A 21,290-nucleotide genomic window follows, 5' to 3' on the forward strand; every position below is an offset into this window, starting at 1 on the left:
ATGACTACGCTCCCACCTATTGCTTCATGGCAAAGGGTGCCAAGGTAACTAAATACCCCTCCTCTGAATCAAGTGAGGATGAATCTGATGAAAATCTTAAGCCCAACTACTCTAAACTTGCTAAGATTGCTGTGAAACAACAAAAGGCTATTGAAAAGCTTCAAAACATGCTAGAAAAAAGTGATGATATGTTGGGTGAATAAATGGACCGCACTAAAGACTTAACTGAAAATCTTCAGAGACTTCAGTCTAAGTTTGACAACCTTCAAAGTCATCATAACACTCTCTTATCTGATTACGAGAAGCTTTCTTATGAATTTCTTCAAAGAAAGCAAGATGTTGAGAAGCTAAGAGTGAGTTATGAAGATCTTCAGAAGGAGCGCGATTTATTACTCGCTCAACAAATCAGCGCTACTCAGGAAGAATTTGTTCCTCCATGTCTGAAGTGCATTGAACGTGAATCTGCTAATTCTTTACCTGAATGTTCAAATGCTTCAAATGCTAGAAATTCTTCACCTGTCTCTGCTATCACTAATTCCTCATCTGAGGACATTGCAAGTACTACTGATGATGCAGGGCTGAAGGAATTGTACACGACAGGCATGTACAAAAGCCTCAAAGGGCATCAGATTCTTTGTGATGTGCTTAAAAAGCAGATACTCAACAGGAACCCTAGGAAAGAGGGTATTGCCTTTGAGAGGAAACTCAATGCTGATGGAACATATTGGAAGCCTGAGCAGTACCCCAAAACCTCATGGGTTGCTGCAAACGGACCTCCAGTGGATCCATCCAATTTATCTGGCTTTACATGTGAATCTCCTCACTCTTCTGATGAGTCATTTGACTCCAACTATAAACTGTTGAAAAATCAGAATGGTGAAGTATTTGCTAGATATGTTGGCACTAACTGCAGGAACGGTTTCTCTATGAAGAGAATCTGGGTTCCCAAAAGTTATCTTGAAAGTCTTCAGGTGAATGTTCTCATGACACCACCTGTGAAGAATAGGAACCCCAGATCAAATTCTTCATATGGATCAAATTTCTCAACCGGATCAAAATCCTCACATGATCATCATTGTGCTAATACCTCTGTTTCGCAGGTTAGAGCTAAGGGCTATGAATATGAGCGTTATTCTTCAAATCATTATGTTCATAAGTCCTCGAAGAATTTCTCTGCTTATTCATATGCTTACCCTAAAACCTCTTATGTGAAACGAAGCAGACTGTCTTCTATGCCACCTTTCCCATATGGTGCTCGCAGAGTGATGAATTCTTTGCCACCCCTTCAGATGTGGGTGGTGAAGAAAAAGAACTAATCTCTTATGTAGGGTCAGGTCTCCAGACGTGCTCAAAACGTCTGAAGAATTTGCTGGAGACCTGAATGTGCCTGAAAGGACGCAGGCTAATCATAAATAAATGAATTTTCATTTCTCACGTCCTCATACTGATTTATCTGTGCTATTGCTTGATGAAATTGATCTGATGATATTGATGTCATATTCTTCACTGATGAAGTATATGAGTTCGTAAGTTGCACTAATTCATCTGCAGGATGATCAACCCAAAGCAAACGAGTGGGTCCTCGATAGTGGATGTACGAATCACATGACTGGTGACAAGAATCTGTTGATGGATGCTCCTTTCTCACCGTCACATCTGAAGCATATCATCTTCGCAGACAAAGGCAAAAGTCTGGTATTGGGTCTAGGTAAGGTTGCGATCTCAAAGGATCGACACATGGACAAAGTCATGCTTGTCGAGTCCTTAGGATACAACCTCATGTCTGTCTCAATGCTTTGTGATCTTGATATGGTTGTTGTCTTTGGAAGATATTGTTGTGTTGTGACTATGGAAGCTGACCATTCCAAAGTCTTCGAAGGCTTTAGGAAAGGAGATTTGTATATTGTTGATTTCTCTAAAGGACCACAACCAGCCGTATGCTTACTTGCAAAAGCTTCATAAGGCTGGCTATGGCATCGAAGACTTGGTCATGCTAGCATGAGGAATATGCACGCGCTTGCAAAGAAGAAGCATGTCATTGGCATTGAGAATGTCAAATTCCTCAAGGATCACTTATGAGGAGCTTGTGAAGCTGGAAATATGACAAAGGCCAAGAATCCAGCGAAGACTGTCATGACCACCACTCGACCATTTGAATTGCTTCACATGGATCTTTTTGGTCCTAACCATTATTCTCCAATTCTGAATGATGCATCTCAATATGGCTTTGTTATTGTTGATGATTATTCCCGTTACACATGGGTGCACATTGTCACTTACAAACATGAAGTGCAGGAAGTCTTGAAATGATTTTCCTCGAGGGCTTCAACCAACTTTGGTGTGAAGATCAAGCACATTAGAACTAACAATGGGACCGAGTTCAAGAATTCCGGTCTAGATGGCTATCTTGATGAACTTGGTATTACTCATGAGTTATCTGCTCCTTACACTCCTCAGCAGAATGGCGTCGTGGAGCGTAAGAACAGAACTCTCGCTGAAATGGCTCGCACTATGCTTGATGAATACAAGACGCCTCGTCGCTTCTGGATTGAGGCAATTGATATTGCATGCCACGTCATCAACAGGGTATATCTTCACAAATTCTTCAAGAAAACTGCGTATGAACTCCTCACTGATAAAAAGCCCAATGTGAGTTATTTCAAAGTCTTCGGTGTAGAATGTTGGATTAGAGAACCTCATCACACTTCAAAATTCTCACCCAAAGCACATGAAGGTTTTATCCTTGGTTATGGAAAGGACTCGCACACCTACAGAGTCTTCAACAGCGTTCTTCACAAAGTTGTTGAAACTGTAGATGTGCGGTTCGATGAAACTAATGGCTCGCAAAGAGAGCACCTACCTTCTATGATAGATGAACCAGCACCTGAGGATTCTATCAAGTTCAAGGCTACTGAGGATGTCATTCCTACCGAAGAATCTACTGAAGAATTCATTCCAGATCGTGATTATCACCGGGCTGGCGCACCTGAAGAAAATGGTGCTGAAGAAAATGCTCCTGAAGGGAATGCTGATCAAATTCCTCGAAGACAACCCACTCATCCTCGCATTGCTAACGAAGTGCAAATTGAGAAGATCATAGATGACATTGAAGCACCAGGTTCTCTCACACGTTCAAAATCTTCACATTTATCTAACTTTTGTGGGCACTTTGCTTTTGTCTCTATCTCAGAGCCCACTAAGGTAGATGAAGCATTTCTGGAGCCCGAGTGGATTCAGGCTATGCAAGAAGAATTACATCAGTTTGAGCTCAACAACGTCTGGGAACTTGTCAAACATCCAGATCCTCACAAGCACAACATCATTGGCACAAAATGGATCTACCGCAACAAGCAAGATGAAAATGGCCTTGTGGTGAGGAATAAGGCACGACTTGTAGCTCAAGGCTACACACAGGTTGAAGGAATTGATTTCGATGAAACTTTTGCACCTGTTGCTAGACTTGAGGCTATTCGCATATTACTTGCTTACGCTAACCATCATAATATCACTTTTGAAAGTGTGTTATATCGACTAGAGGGGGGGGGTGAATAGGCGATTTTTATGAATTCTTCACTGAGGAATTTGCTAGTGAGGAAATTCCTAAATGAAGAACTACTTGTAGCGGAATAAGTACTCAGAAAGGAACACAAAGGAACATAGACATAGTCATCATGATGAAATGAAGACAAGCACAGAGTACAGAAAGCGTAAACACAGGATAACATGAGGAAGAAGACGAACAGACTGAAGAAATAGAACTGAGGAAATTGAGAAAGTCTTCAATCAAAGTCTTCAAACAGATATGAACAGGCGTACAACAACATACATGAGGAATTTAAAGAGTTGAGGAAATAGAACAAGTAAGCTCGGTGAAGACAATGATTTGGTAGAACAGTTCCAACTGCTGTCTCAGTTGTACATCTGGTTGGAGCGGCTGAGTATTTAAACTCGAGGACACCCAGTCCCGGACACACAGTCCTCACCGTATTCTCCTTGAGCTAAGGTCACACAGACCTCACCCAGTCACTCGTGGTAAGTCTTCAGGTGACTTCCGAACCTTCACAAACTCGGTCACTCGGCGATCCACAATTTCTCTTGGATGCTCTAGACCTTGACGCCTAACCGTCTGGAAGAAGCACAGTCTTCAAAGGAAACAAGCGTCGGATCCATGCAGGATCAATCTCTTCAGTGATGTTCAATCACTTGGGGTTTTGTAGGTTTGGGTTTGGGATTTCCTCACTTGATGATTTTCACTCAAAGTCCTCGGAGGATGGGTTGCTCTCAAATGACAAGTGTCAGTTTCTCTCGAAGCAGCCAAACAACTAGTGGTTGTAGGGGGCGGCTATTTATAGCCTAGGGAGCAGCCCGACATGATAAGACATAAATGCCCTTGTCTGATATGACCGTTTGGTGGGTAGATATTTTGGGACAGCTGGTGCGTAGCACAGCAACGGTCGGAATATTTGGGGTTCGAATTCCTCAGGGCTATCATGTTCCTCACTTGGTAGGCAATCCGCACTGGCGAATTCCTAACTCTTTAGTCAGAACAAATTCCTTAGAGGTCATAAGAACTTCGTCTCTGTCACTGAAGAATATGACTAAACTATACGAGATTTTCAATGGCTTCACTCGAAAGGATTGGTAGGTGTAGGATTTGAGTTGAGCATAACATGGAAATTTTTCCTTAGTATTTCCTCGACCCCCTTTAACAGTACGGTGTTTCCTATGACTCAAGAAAGAGAAAATGAAACTATGAAAACAAAAGTCTTCACGCTTCATGTTCCTCGAATGATTACCAAATCTTAAGGTCACACCAATTTCTTCACTTTCAAAGTCTTCAGAAATCCAAAGTCTTCAGTTGAAGAACTTCATTTTTAGGGGTCGACTTTCTCTGTAAATATCAAATTCCTCATAGACTTATAGACCTGTGTACACTCACAAATGCATCAGTCTCTTAAGCTATAAGTCTTCAATACACCAAAATCACTAAGGGGCACTAGATGCACTTACAATCTCCCCCTTTTTGGTGATTGATGACAATATAGGTTAAGTTTTCAATGGGGATAATAATATGAAGTGTAAAAACTGATATGGAGGAATTTGATTGCAAGATATAGAAGAACTCCCCCTAAAGATGTGTATCGTGAGGAATTTGCTTTTGAAGCAATGCACACTTGAAGAGTATAATCATGGAGATCTCCCCCTATATCTTGTAATTCATACACGCATTTGACATATAATATAAGGAATTTGAAATGCATGATCAAATATGGTGATTGATGTAATTCAGCATGTGTGCATTAACATTAATGAGGAATAAGCATGCAGAAGAACACAACAAAAGTATCAAGCCACCATAGAGTTTAAGATTACAACTCGATCCAGCAAAGTCATCAGAAGAATGAGAGTTGTAACTTAGCAAAAAATTTCCCATATATATAGACCTGCTTGAAGACTAACTCAAATTTCTCCCCCTTTGTCATCGAATGACCAAAAAGGTTGAAACTGAGGACTAACGTCCCTGAAGAATTTCATGATGATGTCAGGGTCTTGAATCGTTGTACGGCCTGCTGCAGTGTCATCCAAATCTTCATGCTCGTCCGTGGCGCGTGATGAAGAATATGAGCTGGCCACCAAGGAAGGAACCTTGACCTTCTTGTATTTCCTCGGTGGAGGTTCAAACCACTCAAAGTCTTCCTTGAAGCCCATTTGCTTCAAATCTTCTTCTCCATATAGATGTGACAGTATAGCCCAGGTGCGATCAAACACTTCATGGAGGTAGTAGTGGTTTTTCTTCACTGCATTGTGTGTAGAAGTAATGTTGTGAAGAATAGAACCAAACTGACGCTTGACCCATTTGTGGTTTTGATCGACCTTCTAGTGAAGACTTATAAGCAGTTCACGGTCAGTCATCACACGGGGAGCAGTAGCTTGAGGACTTGACTTTGGAGCGTTGGCAGTAGAATCATGTGTGGCAGAGTCATCATTGGTGGAATAGGATGCAGCTTTGCGGAATTGACCATCCAATGGACGAGTGCCTTCATCGATCACAGCTGGTGACTTGCCATTCTCATCAGATGAGGAAATGGTCCACTTGAGGACTTCAATTGGGGGCAAGTAGCTGCCATGGTTAAGATTGTCAGCCTTATAGTTGAGTGAAGTCCTTGATCTGAGGAATCTCATGATCCATGGTGCATAAGGCTTCAGCTCAAATGGTGAAAGTGCAACATTCGCAAGAGTCCTCATGAAGAAATCATGGTAATTGATAGGAATACCATGCATGATGTTGAAGAGCATATTCTTCATCATCCCCATAATTTCTTCATCTGAAGAATCATGTCCTTTGATTGGGCTGATAGTCTTCATCAAAATGCGGTATATGGTTCTGGGCACACAGAGCAAATCCTTCACGAGGAATTTTGTCCTGTGAATTTGTCCTGGCTTCAGCGGCTTCATGAGCACTTGCATATAGTGATCTGTAAGTTCAGGTTCATCATACAGACAGCGAGCGCCTTCTGGTGGAGGACTGATTGGCAAGGCACGAAGCAATTCAGAGGCTGGTGCCTTGTAGTGAGTGTTTTCAGTCATCCAGTCCAACACCCAAGAGTTGACGTCAGCTGTGTTGCCTGTGATGTGCAAAGTTGTGTAGAACTGAAGAATTAGCTCTTCATTCCAATCAACGATGTCAGTGCAGAAATTTAGCAAGCCTGCATCGTGAAGCAGACTGAGAACCGGCGTGAAGCATGGCATAGATTCCATGTCCACGTGAGGAATGTGCTCATGATCGAAGATTTTGTCCTTGTCAAAAAGAACTGAGGAATAGAAGTTTGCCTGGCTGGCAGTCCAGAAACGCTTCCTTCTAAGACGAGCATTGTCATAGGGGTTAAATTCAGTGAAGAATACGTGCTCGCCAAAGAAATCATTAGCCTTGAATTTTGGCTTCTTGGAGAAGGGATTCTTTGGCTTTGGCTGAGGAGTGTCAGTGATTTGCAGTATCACCTCAGGAATCGCAATCTTAGTTTCCTCATGCTGAGGAATTTCAGTTTCTTCTGCAGTTGCAGCCTGAGCCATTTCTTCTTCATTTTGATGTTCATCAGCGCTAGTGGCTGGAATTTCCTCATTGACGAACGGGAGTTGCACGAGGTTCATCAGATTCCACTCGTACTTTTGTAGCGGTTGGAGACTGAGGAACATCTTGGAGAGGAGTGAACAATGGAGAATTGGGGTGCTGACTTTCCCAGAAGTCATCATTCAACACATGAGTGGTACACCCAATGTCCACATCCTCATCTTCAAGTTCTTCAACACCTGCCTCTTCACCAGTGAACTGAGGCATAGGTGAGGAAATGACTGGGGTTGAAGGGATTGCATCCACTTCAATTTCTTCGTCCAACTGCACTGTAGAAGCAGCAGATGGAGTTTCTTCATCAGATTCCTCGGGAATCTCATATTCTTCACCAAAAGGAACAAGGTCCTTTGATGGCATTGATGAGACAGGAACGACATCAATTGGGTTGTCAATTGAACTAATCAACGTCTTCATCTTCTTCAGAGCTGAAGAATTTGAAGAAGTTGATGCCTTCCTCTTTTTCATCGCTGCATGTTCTGCAGCCTTTGTCTTCTTCATATCTGATGCAGATGGAAGGATTGGAGTTGGTGTAGGTGCAGGAGGTGCATTTTCTTCAGGCGCAACTATTGTAGTTGCCCTGACTTGTTCATTTTCCTCAGGCACATCACTAGTGGATGCCCTGTCAATATCATCAGCAGGTGGAATGGAGTCATCAACCCTGGTATTCTCACTTTTTTCAGCAGCCATACTGACATCAGAAGTGCTGGCATGTTCCTCAGTGCACTGGGCAGATTCTTCAGCTTGAGGAATTTCAACCTGCACTGGAGCAGTGGCAGTTGAAGAGAAAGTCTTCGTCAGATTGACGAACTGAACCTTTGCTCCCTTCCAATCAGCATGATACCGATCGAATTCATCACTGAAATTCTTGATCTTAGCTTGCACAACAATGAGTTGTTCTGAAGTGAGAGTGAGGACATTGTCCTTGAGGAAGTGTTGTTTCTTGTATTGCGCTTTCTTCAGCCTTCTTCCTTCTTGATACTTCCACTTCTCTTCTTCAATGAAGTGGGTCAAAACATGACTTTGACCAGGAGTGAGGTTCATCTCCGGCAAAGGTGTAGTGGGGTCTGTCGTGGATTTGTCACGACAGATGTCCTAGCGAAAGGACTTAGTCGTGGAGCCATCGCTACGAGTTTGCTTGAAGGGGTTAAAGCGGACACAAAGACACGAGGGTTTTATACTAGTTCGGCCCCTTCGATGAAGGTAAAAGCCTACGTCTAGTTGCGATGGAATTGATGTGGTCTCGATGGCTAGGGAGCAAACAAGCTTCGCCTAGACTCGAGTTGTCGTTCTCCTCCTGAACCGCCGCCGGGTCGTCCCCTTATATACACGGGTGACGCCCGTCGGTCCATAGAGTCCCAACCGGTCCATACTTGTATCCAGGTTGGTATCTCTCCGTTCCTAACTTACAATACAAGTTGCACATCAGGCCGGTTTACGGCTACAGGTTCTAAACCGGCTACAGGCCTTGGGCCTTCATCTGTTCATACCACTAATGAAGTTATCCCGGCCCAAGCAGGCGGATTCACGCCTAGTGGTAATATCCCCAACATTAGGCCCCAGATTGATTTGAACCGGTTCATGTCAATCCCTCACAAAATCTGGTGTCTTGGACATCTTCGGGTAATTGGTAAACCGCCGTGTCGTCATCATTTCTGGTTGCTATAAGCCGACATGACGTCATCATGAAATTTTATCATTTATAACACTCTTTTTTAACAATAGCTCCTGGATCCGCGCGCTTGACCTAACTCTGTTGCCTTATAAATAAGACCGAAGGGTCATTTCTTTCCCTTTCTCTTCGTCCCTTCTTCTTCGTCTTCCTCGCATCACCAGCCTTGGAGCTCCGCCACCGCCGTCGACCTCTGCCTCGTCTTGGGCCGCTGCATCAACCTGAACGTACCAGAGCATTGCGGCATCTTTCCGCATCTTCTCCGTTCCCGGTAAGCTTTCTCCTCTTCTTGACCTAGATTTGTTCTTAGGGTTCCATGTTTGTGCTGTGTTCGTCGCATACTCATACCTGTTTTCTGACCTTGAATGAATCTGTGAATCCCTTCTGCGTTTAGTAGTAGTCTTTAAGCATCCACCTGTAGTTTCTCATCTAAGTCCATATATCTCTCGCACATACCCGCTCAATGGTTTACTTCTGTTTCTGCCTTACTCTTCAGAATATTTTCTGTTTTTGTGAGCTCGCGGTAGATCCGCGGCTGTGATAAGATCATGTGAAACTTGTTTCTGCATACCTAGTAATCTATAGCTTCAATTTCTTCCGATGCTTAGGTCAGGCGGTTTAACTTATCATAGAAAAAAGTTACTAAACTGGTATATACCATTAGTCCCCTGGTTGAACTGCCAGAATCCACATGATGCCGCATTGTGGAAGACCGGTTTATAGGTACTGTCCCCGGTTTATCGTAGTTTAGATCAACACCTTCTTTTACCGAGTGTGTTCTTGAACCGGATCACCTATTTCTTGTAGATCTCGCCATGGCCAAACAAGTGTATGAGTGCAATTGGGTTCCTTCTCGCGTCACGGAATCACAGTTGGACGATCTAGTCTTGATCGGCGCTTTAGACAGTAAACATACGATCCACTGGAGGGTTCCTGGAAATGAATGTACTCCCACCCCCCAGGAAGGAGAGGTTGTGGTCTTCGCAGATCACTTGGCTCGGGGCTTCAAACCGCCCGGCTCTAAATTTTACCAGGATGTGTTAGCCAATTTTCAGCTCCGTCCACAGGATATTGGCCCCAACTCTGTTACCAATCTATGCCACTTTCAAGTGCTCTCTGAGGTATACTTTCAAGAGGAGCCTTCAGTTGACTTGTTTAGAGATCTCTTCCATTTAAACCATCGCACTGAATTCACCGATGGCCCCAACACTAAATTGGGTGGTATGGCCATTCAGAAGAGGAAGGAGATCACTTATCCCCACGTCAAACTCCATACTCACCCCAAGGAGTGGAATGCAACTTGGTTTTATTGCAAGGATACCTCCCCTGACAATGAAAATCCCTTGTCTGGCTTCCGTCCGGAACGGCTCAGCAACACGCACCCTTTTCCACAAAGACTAAGCGCCAAGGAAAGAATTAAACACGCTCCACAACTGTCCAAGCTCCGAGCTTTTATGGCCAACGGCTTAACGGGAATAGATCTTGCACGCTGTTGGATATCATGGAGCATACTGCCTCTGAGCCGGCGCTCCAGTTTGATGTGCAAGTATACTGATAGTGTCGATGACCCACTCCGACACACTAAAATCTAACTCCCCGATGATGAAGTCACATAATCTGTAAAAAAGATGCTGAATGAACCGGAGCACCTCTGTTCTCAAACTGGTCTGCCTCCTTACTGCACCACCAGCAAACCGCCAGCGGTAAGATTTTAATTGCTCTATTGTTGAACCGGTTACTGCTTTATCTGTTTGACATTTAATTACTGCTGATCCAGGGCGATAATCCGTTTTGGAGCAAGAAGCTTTCTCAAGACAAAATGGAGAAAGCACGGCGGCCAATCCGTCCCAAGACCAAGGTTATCAAGAAGCCAACTCACAAGAGAAAAACCACCGCTTCCTCTGATCCAGCTATTGATGACGATGTGGGTAACCCGGACCTTGAGGTAGAACTTGACTCGCTTGGCTTATTTTTTACACGCCTTATTGATGATGATGCTTGTCAGGACGACGCTGAAGCCAGCAATGCGGAATTTGTTGAGGTAACTATTCTCTCTTCCGATTCAGAAATCTTGCCTTTGCCAAAATTTCGACAGGCAAACCGGAAAGTTAAATTTTCTTATCCTCATGCTTATTTGGATCCTAAATTTCTTATGAAGACTGAGCAACATGAAGCTCGCCGCACAACTCGGCACAGTGGCCAGGTAGTTACCTCCACCGGTTTACCAAATAGTCCGGTTCGAAAACGCCGCTCCGAGGTCTGTGACCTTTTTGTTGATTTACATCCTAAAGCGGGTTTCTTCCGTCAACCTCTTAACCCATCCGACTCCGATTATCAGGTTACTTCTCATTCATCTTCTGGTGAATCGTCGGCCACTCAGCTGCCACCGTTAAAAACGGTTCTTGGGTAAGCTAAGCTGAACATATGCTTCCAGTACACTATGTAATGGCTTATGCTTTTCCTTGACTCTTTGATTTTCTTTCAGGGCCAAACCTAAACCGAGCAAGAAAGCCCGCCTGGATAAAGCGGCTGAAGAAGATGTAGCCCCAGAACATGACAAAACGCCAGATCTTGAAGCATTTGCTCCTGAGGATATTCCCAATGATCCTCCTTTACAAGACGATGCTATTCCCGAAGAGAGCCCTATTAATCCTTCAGTCTCTGCTGACCCTCCTGTCACCTCCATCCGGATTGAGAAATCCCACAGTCCTGCTGACAAACCAATCACACTAACACAAACCGGCGAGTCCAAAAATGATGATGTTGTGATTACCGGTGTAGGCCGCTTTGAACCCGGGAATCCTGTCACCTTAACCAAGCATACCATAAAAGAGGATTTTTCCGCTCTGAATAAAGAAAAATGGGATGTTGAACTGGAGACATATGCTGCTCTGAGTGCCCAAGATCTTCATTCCGGCTATCTAAACCGGCTTTATACTAGCCGTGACTGTGAAGCTAGTCTGGTAAAAAAGATGAGGGATAAATTTGAGGTAACTTACTTCTTTACTGACTGCCTTTGCATCAATCCTCCTAGCCCGCAAGGGTCGGTTTGTGGCCTTCGTCAAACCGGGACTTGAATATGATCCTCAACACTTTTGAAATACATTAATATAGCCCCCAAGGGCCGGTTTAACTTAGCAGAATTAGACCGGGGCTCCAACAGAAAACTACCCTTAGAACATAATTTGAGCAAATAGCCATTAGCCCCAAGTGCCAAGTTGAATACCTGTATTGAGCTTGGGACTTTGCAATCTAGTAACTTTTGAAAACTGAAGGTTCATTAGCCCCCAAGTATCAGGCGTATAACTTTGTTATGTGGTTGATACTTCAATTTCTTGGACCGCTTGTTTAAAGCTAAATGCTGTCTGTATGCAGGCTGAGGTGAGAATCAAGGAGGACCGGATTGCTGATTTGCAGGAAGCCTTGAAAACTCAACAAGCTGAAACAGACAAGGCAAAGGAAGAATTAACCAGCGCCTTGAGCACCGCTGAACAGCTGAAGGAAGGCTTCAAGAAAGAGCGGGCTGATTGGGCCACTGAGAAGGCCGCTTTAACCAAAAGAGCGGAAAATGCTGAAGCTGCCCTTAAACCGGTGGCGGATGAACTGACGTCCGTAAAGCGGCAAATACACTCCATGACCGCTGCAATCTTTGGTAAGCTCCTTTTAACTTTTGTGATAATTTGAACCTGCTGCAGCGTAAATCCGGTTTGAAACCGTCCCTATATTGTTGTAGGCACACGCATCGGGCACTTGGGAAACGATGTGCGGAAGAAACTGAAGGCTGCCTACACCTTAGTGGAACAATTATATACCGGAGCCCAGCGGATCATCACCACAGCCTCTCATAACAACCCGGCACCTTCTTTAATCCAGGACACTCTTAACATGTTGTCGATGCTTCCGGCCCGGATGGAGGAGCTGAAGAAATCTGCTACTTGAACCGGAGCTATTAACGCCTTGATCCAGGCAAAGGCATGGGTGCCAGATTTCGACCCTGTGGAAGCATCTCAAGGCTATCCCAGCCTGAAGGAAGATGGCTCTGAATTCAACAAAGAGGATTTAAGGGCAATAAACCGTGCAGTGTGCCCTCTAGCTTGTCAGCTAGCTGAAGAGGCAGACTTGACGCATTATCAAGCACAATACAATGACCAGAACAAGCGAGTGCCTGCCCCAACTCTTGAAGCGGAGAATCTGATCCCTCCAATCCGTAAGCACACTTATGCTCCTGATATTGAACCGTCTTCCCTGATACATGAAGAGGCTGTTTTCCAAGCTTTAATGGGAATCGACTGGACCACTGTTGATTTCCAGCCAATGGGTAGGGACGAAGAAGCTGAAGCGGATGATGACGAGGAGCAGGCCTAAACCGGGAGCTGGTTTGTATAGCTGTCCTTGGAATCTTTCCAAAATAACAAATGATCTTTACTCGGGCACCGTGATGCCTTGTAACAGGATAGTTAATACTTCTATCTTCAATATGCCTTCGTGCATAAGTACTGAAGCTTTTGTTCGAAAAAACCTCCATTCATATTTCCTACCATGTCTTGGCATGAAGCTGGTTTAGCCAAGCTTTGAAGCGGAGGTTTTATAAACCATTACCGTCAACAAGGGGGGAGAAAACAGCTCCCGTATAGACCGTACTGGGTCAATATAAACCCCCTTGTTACTCCATGATGTTAACAGGAAAAAATAAAAATAAACCGGGCATACTTCTCCGGATTAAAGGTGTTTGTTGACATAAAAGGAACCCAACAAAAAACTAAGAACAAACAAGCCATGAAAATACCATGGAAACCAAGGCAATGATAAATTTTTTTTGCAAAAATATGCTATACTGAGCTGATCAGATGGTATTACGATGGTTGGACAAGACCAAGCCCCCAATAGGAGTGACAATGATTCAAGTCAGCCAGGTCCCCAAATGATTCGTGGCATATATGCCAGATCAAGAGGCGTGGCAATGGTTCGGGTTCGACCAAGCCCCCAAGTGATTTTGTGGCCTTAGGCCGACCAAGAGGCGTGACTGGTTCAGACTTGACCATGTCCCCAAGTGATCTGGTGGCTATCGCCTATCAAAAGGTGTCGTGTTGGTTTGGACACGACCAAGGCCCCCAGTGATGTATAAAAAGCAAATGTCAAAGGGTAAACCGGAGTCCGCTTTAAAAACAGAGCCACTCCATGTAACCACGCATGATAAGAAAGACAGAGACCCCGCTTTAGCTGAGGCTCCGGTTTTATTATATCAAAGATAATATATACACTGTCATGATATGTACATAGATAGAGCCGATGGCTCAAGTGTAGTAAGGCCGAAGATGAGCTATATTCCACGGCCTGTTAGTTTCCTCCTCTGATGTACGTGAGTCTTTATGCTCTCGAATATCAATCAGATAGTACGACCCGTTGTGCAGATTCTTGCTGACCACGAAAGGTCCCTCCCAAGGTGGGGATAACTTGTGTATATCTGTTTGGTCTTGGATGAGCCGAAGCACCAAATCTCCTTCTTGAAAAGTTCTGGTTCTAACCCGGCGACTGTGATAGCGACGAAGATCTTGTTGGTAAATCGCTGAACGGGCAGCTGCTATATCACGCTCCTCGTCCAATAGGTCCAAAGCGTCTTGTCGTGCTGTCTCATTGTCCGCTTCGACATAAGCTGCCACCCGAGGCGAATCATGCCGGATATCACTAGGGAGAACTGCCTCTGCTCCGTAGACCATGAAAAATGGCGTGTATCCTATGGATCGGTTTGGCGTAGTATTGATACTCCATAGCACAGATGGTAGCTCTTCAACCCAACATCCTGGTGTTCTTTGCGATGGGACCATAAGCCGGGGTTTGATGCCTCACAAGATCTCTTGATTAGCTCGTTCTGCCTGTCCATTGGACTGGGGGTGTGCCACTGACGACACGTCAAGCCGGATATGCTCTCGTTCATAGAACTCCTTCATAGAGCCCTTAGATAAATTGGTACCATTGTCAGTAATGATACTGTGTGGAAAGCCAAACCGGAAAATCACCTTTTTGATGAACTGCACCGTTGTTGCTGCATCACAATTGCCGACAGGCTCCGCTTCAACCCACTTGGTAAATTTGTCAACTGCCACCAAAAGGTGGGTTTTCTTATCCTTGGATCGTTTAAAAGGTCCGACCATATCCAGCCCCCAAGTTGCAAACGGCCACGTTATTGGGATCATCCTCAATTCTTGAGCCGGCACATGAGCACGCCTTGAAAATTTCTGACATCCATCACACCGTTTAACCAAGTCCTCCGCGTCAGCATGCGCTGTCAACCAGTAGAACCCGTGACGAAACGCCTTTGCCACCAGAGACTTTGAACCGGCGTGGTGTCCACAATCCCCTTCATGGATTTCTCTTAAGATTTCACAGCCTTCCTCAGGAGAAACACAACGTTGAAACGGCCCTGATACACTGCGATGATGCAATTCACCATTGACAATCGTCATAGACTTGGATCGCCGGACTATTTGCCTGGCTAGAATCTCATCCTCTGGTAACTCCCCATGGTTCGTGTACATAAGATAAGGAACTGTCCAATCCGGAATAGCATGCAATGCTGCCACCAATTGAGCCTCCGGATCAGGAATAGCCAAATCCGCTTCACCTGGGAGCTTGACTGACGGGTTGTGTAGCACGTCCAGAAAGATATTAGGCGGGACCGGTTTGCGCTGAGAGCCCAAACGGCTTAAAGCGTCCGCCGCTTCATTCTTCCGACGGTCCACATGATCCACTTGATAACCATGGAAGCAACCCGCAATATTGTCCACTTCCCGACGATATGCAGTCATGAGCGGGTCCCTAGAATCCCAAGTGCCAGACACCTGTTGAACCACGAGATCCGAGTCACCGAAGCACTTAACCCGGCTTAAGTTCATCTCTTTAGCCATCCGGAGACCATGGAGCAAGGCTTCATACTCAGCTGCATTATTAGTGCAAGGGAACATTAAGCGGAGAACATAACAAAACTTATCGCCTCGTGGGGAAGTTAACACGACTCCAGCCCCCGAGCCTTCCAGTTGCCTGGATCCATCAAAATGAATAGTCCAATATGTGTGATCCGGCTTCTCCTCTGGTGCTTGTAGCTCCGTCCAGTCATTGATGAAATCAACAAGTGCTTGAGACTTCACCGCCGTCCGAGGCACATACTTCAGTCCGTGTGGCCCAAGCTCGATAGCCCACTTGGCAACCCGGCCAGTCGCCTCCCGGTTCTGTATGATATCACCCAAGGGAGCTGAACTGACCACTGTGATGGGGTGCCCTTGAAAATACTGCTTCAACTTCCGACTGGCCATGAAAACACCATAGACCAGCTTCTGCCAATGCGGATACCTTTGCTTGGATTCAATAAGCACCTCGCTGATATAATAAACCGGCCGCTGAACCGGATATTCCTTGCCAGCCTCCTTGCGTTCCACCACAATAGCCACACTAACTGCACGAGCATTGGCTGCTACGTATAATACTAGTGGCTCCTTGTCGACCGGAGCTGCAAGAACAGGCGGATTGGCTAACTGCCGCTTCAAGTCCTCAAATGCTTCATCAGCAGCCGGACTCCAAATGAAATGGTCTGTCTTCCTCAGCATTTGGTACAAAGGAATGGCCTTCTCTCCGAGGCGGCTGATAAACCGGATTAGTGCGGCGATCCGGCCCGCCAAACGCTGAACATCATTGATGCACTTCGGTTTAGCCAGGGAGGTGATAGCTGTAATCTTCTCCGGATTAGCCTCAATTCCTCTATTAGACACCAGGAAACCCAGTAACTTGCCTGCCGGAACACCAAAGACACACTTGGCCGGATTAAGCATCATCTTGTAAACCCGCAAGTTGTCAAAGGTTTCCTTCAAGTCATCCACCAGCATCTCCTTCTGCCTTGACTTTACTACAATATCATCCACATAGGCGTGCACATTGCGGCCGATCTGTTTATGCAGGCAATTCTGTACACACCGTTGATAGGTGGCTTGGGCACTCTTGAGTCCGAAGGGCATAGATACATAGCAGAAGACTCCAAAGGGAGTAATAAACGCTGTTTTCTCCTGGTCCTTAACCGCCATTTTGATCTGATGATATCCAGAGTATGCATCCAAAAAACTCAAACACTCACAACCCGCAGTGGCATCAATGATCTGGTCAATGCGGGGGAGGGCAAAAGGATCCGCTGGACAGGCCCTGTTAAGATCTGTGTAATCCACACACATACGCCAAGTGCCATTTTTCTTAAGAACCAGCACCCGATTAGCAAGCCACTCTGGATGGAACACCTCAATGATAAAGCCAGCTGCCAAAAGCCTGGCCACTTCCTCTCCAAAGGCCTTTCGCCTTTCTTCGTTAAACCGGCGGAGGAATTATTTCACCGGTTTATACCTAGGATCCACATTAAGAGTGTGCTCAGCGAGTTCCCCCAGTACACCTGGCATGTCGGATGGTTTCCATGTGAAGATGTCCCGATTCTCACGGATGAACTCGACGAGCGCGCTTTCCTATTTGGGATCCAAATTGGCACTGAGAGTGAACTGCTTAGATGAATCGCCGAGAACGAAGTCAACAAGCTTGGTCTCAGCTGCCGATTTGAACTTCAGATCTGAATCATGCTCCGTAGTCGGCTTCTTCAAAGGAGTCATATCCGCCGGGTCAACATTGTCCTTATAGTACTTCAACTCCTCCGTGGCACAGACCGACTCTGCATAAGCCGCATCACCTTCCTCACATTCCAAAGCGACCCTACGGCTCCCATGAACCGTTATTGTCCCCTTGTAACCAGGCATCTTGAGCTGCAAGTAGATATAACAAGGCCGCGCCATGAACTTGGCATAAGCCGGCCGGCCAAACAAGGCATGATATGGGCTCCGGATCTTCACCACCTCAAATGTTAGTTTTTCCGACCGGGAGTCGTGCTCGTCCCCAAAAGCCACGTCCAGGGCTATCTTACCAATAGGATATGGAGATTTGCCAGGCACCACACCATGGAACACCGTATTAGACGGTCTGAGATCTTTGTCTGTTAAACCCATGCGGCGGAATGTCTCATAGTACAGTATGTTAATACTGCTTCCTCCATCCATGAGTACCTTGGCGAATTTATAACCCCCCACCTGAGGGTCTACCACTAATGCTAGCTGGCCCGGATTATCAACCCGGGGCGGGTGATCCTCTCTGCTCCACACGATAGGCTGCTCCGACCAGCGCAAGTAACGTGGTAAGACCGGTTCAACAGAATTCACCGCTCGCTTGTGGAGTTTTCGGTCGCGTTTATCCAAGCTAGTTGTGAAAACATGATATTGCCCATTGTTCAACTGTTTTGGCTGGCTCTGATAACCCGACTGCTGCTACTGCTGCTGCTGGCCGTTCTGATTATTCTGGTGATTGTGACCGCCCTGATTGCGACCTGAACCGGAAGCTCCATCGTGATCCGGCCCATGAAAACTGGATCCTGAACCGCCACCTGACCCGTGATCATACCGGAAGGCATTAGAGTTTTTAAACTCCTGCATGATATAACAATCCTTCCAAATATGGTTAGCCGGCGCCTCCTTCGTCCCGTGCTTCGGGCAAGGTTGATTCAGCAAATAACTCAAGCGGCTTGCGTTAGGATTGGGAGCCCCATTATGATTTGCCGCTTTACCTCTGCGCCGCTGCCCCCTGTCCTGTGCATTAGTGTTGGCCACAAAGTCCATGCTGCCATCCGCCTTGCGCTTGCCTCCGTTTCCATGACCCGCCGGTTTGTACTGCTGCTGTTTGGAGTTGCTATTCATCCTTCCCTTCCCTGCTTCATCATCATCAGTCTCGGGATCCTTGGTACTGTCCGAATCAGCATACTTCACTAGAGTGGCCATGAGGGTTCCCATGTCATTACAGAACCGCTTCATGCGTCCCAATTTCAATTTTAAAGGCTCAAACCGGCAGTTGCCTTCCAGGGTTAAGATCGCAGAGTCAGCATTAATCCTGTCGGACGAGTGCAAAATTTCCGAAACGCGGCGCACCCAATGGGTCGTTGATTCTCCTTCCCCCTGGACACAAGCCACCAGGTCTACTATGGACTTGGGCTGCTTACACGTATCCTTGAAATTCTGGATAAACCGGGCCCGCAACTGGGCCCATGAGCCGACAGAATTGGGCGGTAGGCTCCTCAACCAGGTACGAGCGTGCCTTCAAGCATCATGGTGAAGTATTTTGCACACGCGGTCTCATCCACGTCTAACATCTCCATGGCCATCTCATAACTCTCTATCCACGCTTCAGGGGATAAATCAGCGGTGTAATTCGGCACCTTGCGTGGACCCTTGAAATCTTTGGGCAGGCGCACATTGCGTAAAGCGGGGATTAAACAAGGCACTCCCACAGCGGATGCGACTCCTGGTCCGACGAAGGTGGTAGGGCGAACCGGTGTAAGTTGACCCGCATCATCCTGTGCTGCTAACTCGGCCTCCCTCCGTGCCCGGGCCCGGTCCACCACATCCTGAGCATCGCGAACACCACCTGCCAGGTTATTGCCACGGGCCGCTTCACGGCCTCGCGCATTGCTCGATATGGCCGGTTCATCCAAGCGCCTGCTATAGCTCCGGCTTGGACGGGGCGTAGAGTGAATCCAATCACGGCTGTATGAATATGCTTCCTGCTGAATCAGCGCGGTCCGGAGAAGCTCCTTAATCCGACGCGTCTCTATCGCTTGCGGAGAGTCCCCTTCAACTAGGATAGCCTCTAATCACGCGGCAGCTGCAACAAGGTTGTCCATAGGATTAGAATAATGAACTGGGGGCGTCTGGACCGGCGGAAGAATCACAAGGTTTTGCTGAGGAGGTTCCATCAGGCGAGGTTGGACCGTCCCCCCTGGTCCTGGTGCCTCAATCCGGTTTGTCTCCAGGTGCTGCGGCGGATTACTGGGTCCAGCTCCTGGAGTGTGAAAGAGATTCCGGGGATCAAACCCTAACAGCAGGCGTGATCTGTGCTTCCGCTTTAAGACCTCCTGTGATGCGTTCTGGTCAAGCATGAGCTTATAAGCCTGGGCGTCCAAAGCGGCCCGCTCTGCGGCCATCCTGTCTTTTTCTGCGGCCAGATCCGCTTTGGCTTGCACGATCTGCTCTCTCACCTTTGCAATTTCTGCATTATGGGCCTCCTGATCCGCCGGATTGTCCTCTGCCATAAGCGCGGCTAGTGCATCAAATAGATCAGATAGAACTTGAACCGGCGGGCGCACAAGGCCTCCTGCCCCTGCTGATCCGGAGAGCATCGCTGCGGCGGTCGAAGAGTGATTCGCCGCCTGTGTGCCGGCCATGAATATTCCAACCCGGTTGACCTGGCCTGGGGGGTCCGGAATACTGTCGCCATCGGAACAGCCCCTAACCTGGTCGTCTTGTAACTGGTATAGTGATTCGGTCTCTCCGGTCCAGGACTCGTCACCGGAATAGACGACGGTCTCGCTACCGTGTTCTGACTCGTCCTCACGCCCTCCTCCGTGGATGACTCCAACGAAGGCACGCTTCACGGCCGGTTTAGCCTGGGTAGATCTTGCACGCTGAGCCGTCTCGACGTGGTCGATGCAGATGTCCGGCACATGCCCCTCTCACCGATCTTGAAGATGAAAACGTGTATGCCACCAAAGGGGACCCGGTACCCATACTCAATCGAATCGGCCTTGGGACCCCATCCTGCGTCGTCGATGTAGATCTTGCCACGACGACTCTTGGTCATCTGGCCCACAGCATAGCCCTCCAAGATCGTCAAACCATCGTGCGATAGCCCCACGGTGGGCGCCAACTGTCGTGGATTTGTCCTAGCGAAAGGACTTAGTCGTGGAGCCATCGCTACGAGTTTACTTGAAGGGGTTAAAGCGGACACAAAGACACGAGGGTTTTATACTAGTTCGGCCCCTTCGATGAAGGTAAAAGCCTACGTCTAGTTGCGATGGAATTGATGTGGTCTCGATGGCTAGGGAGCAAACAAGCTTCGCCTAGACTCGAGTTGTCGTTCTCCTCCTGAACCGCCGCCGGGTTGTCACATCCCTGGTCCTGTTATGCACTAGGCTAGACCTCATGTGAGCATCATGTTTTAATTCAAATGAAATTTGAATTGAGGAATTTTCAAAGCCTCAGAAACCTTCTAAAAATGATCAACATTAAAATCTCCTCAAAGAAGTCCAAGGAAATGTTCCTCTTAGTCTCTGAAAATATTGCAAAGAGGTAAAACTCAAAACAATATTTTTGGTATCTCAGAGTTAATTATTTTGGGCCTTTGAATTAAATAAATAGCTATTTGCATTGGATATATATTTGATATATAAATAATATATGTCCAATAATTACTGGAACATTTTATGTGGTTTGGTATATTTTAGTTCTAGCCACATAACTATTTTCAGGATTTTATAAAATGGTTTAGTATATTACTAAACTAAAACAACACAGAACAAAATAGATAAATAAAAACAAAAGCAAAAAGAGCAGAACCACCTGGACTTACCTGTGAAGCCCACCTGGT

Source organism: Triticum aestivum, chromosome 7B, assembly GCF_018294505.1.
Source record: "Triticum aestivum cultivar Chinese Spring chromosome 7B, IWGSC CS RefSeq v2.1, whole genome shotgun sequence".
NCBI classification, from domain to species: Eukaryota; Viridiplantae; Streptophyta; class Magnoliopsida; order Poales; family Poaceae; genus Triticum; species Triticum aestivum.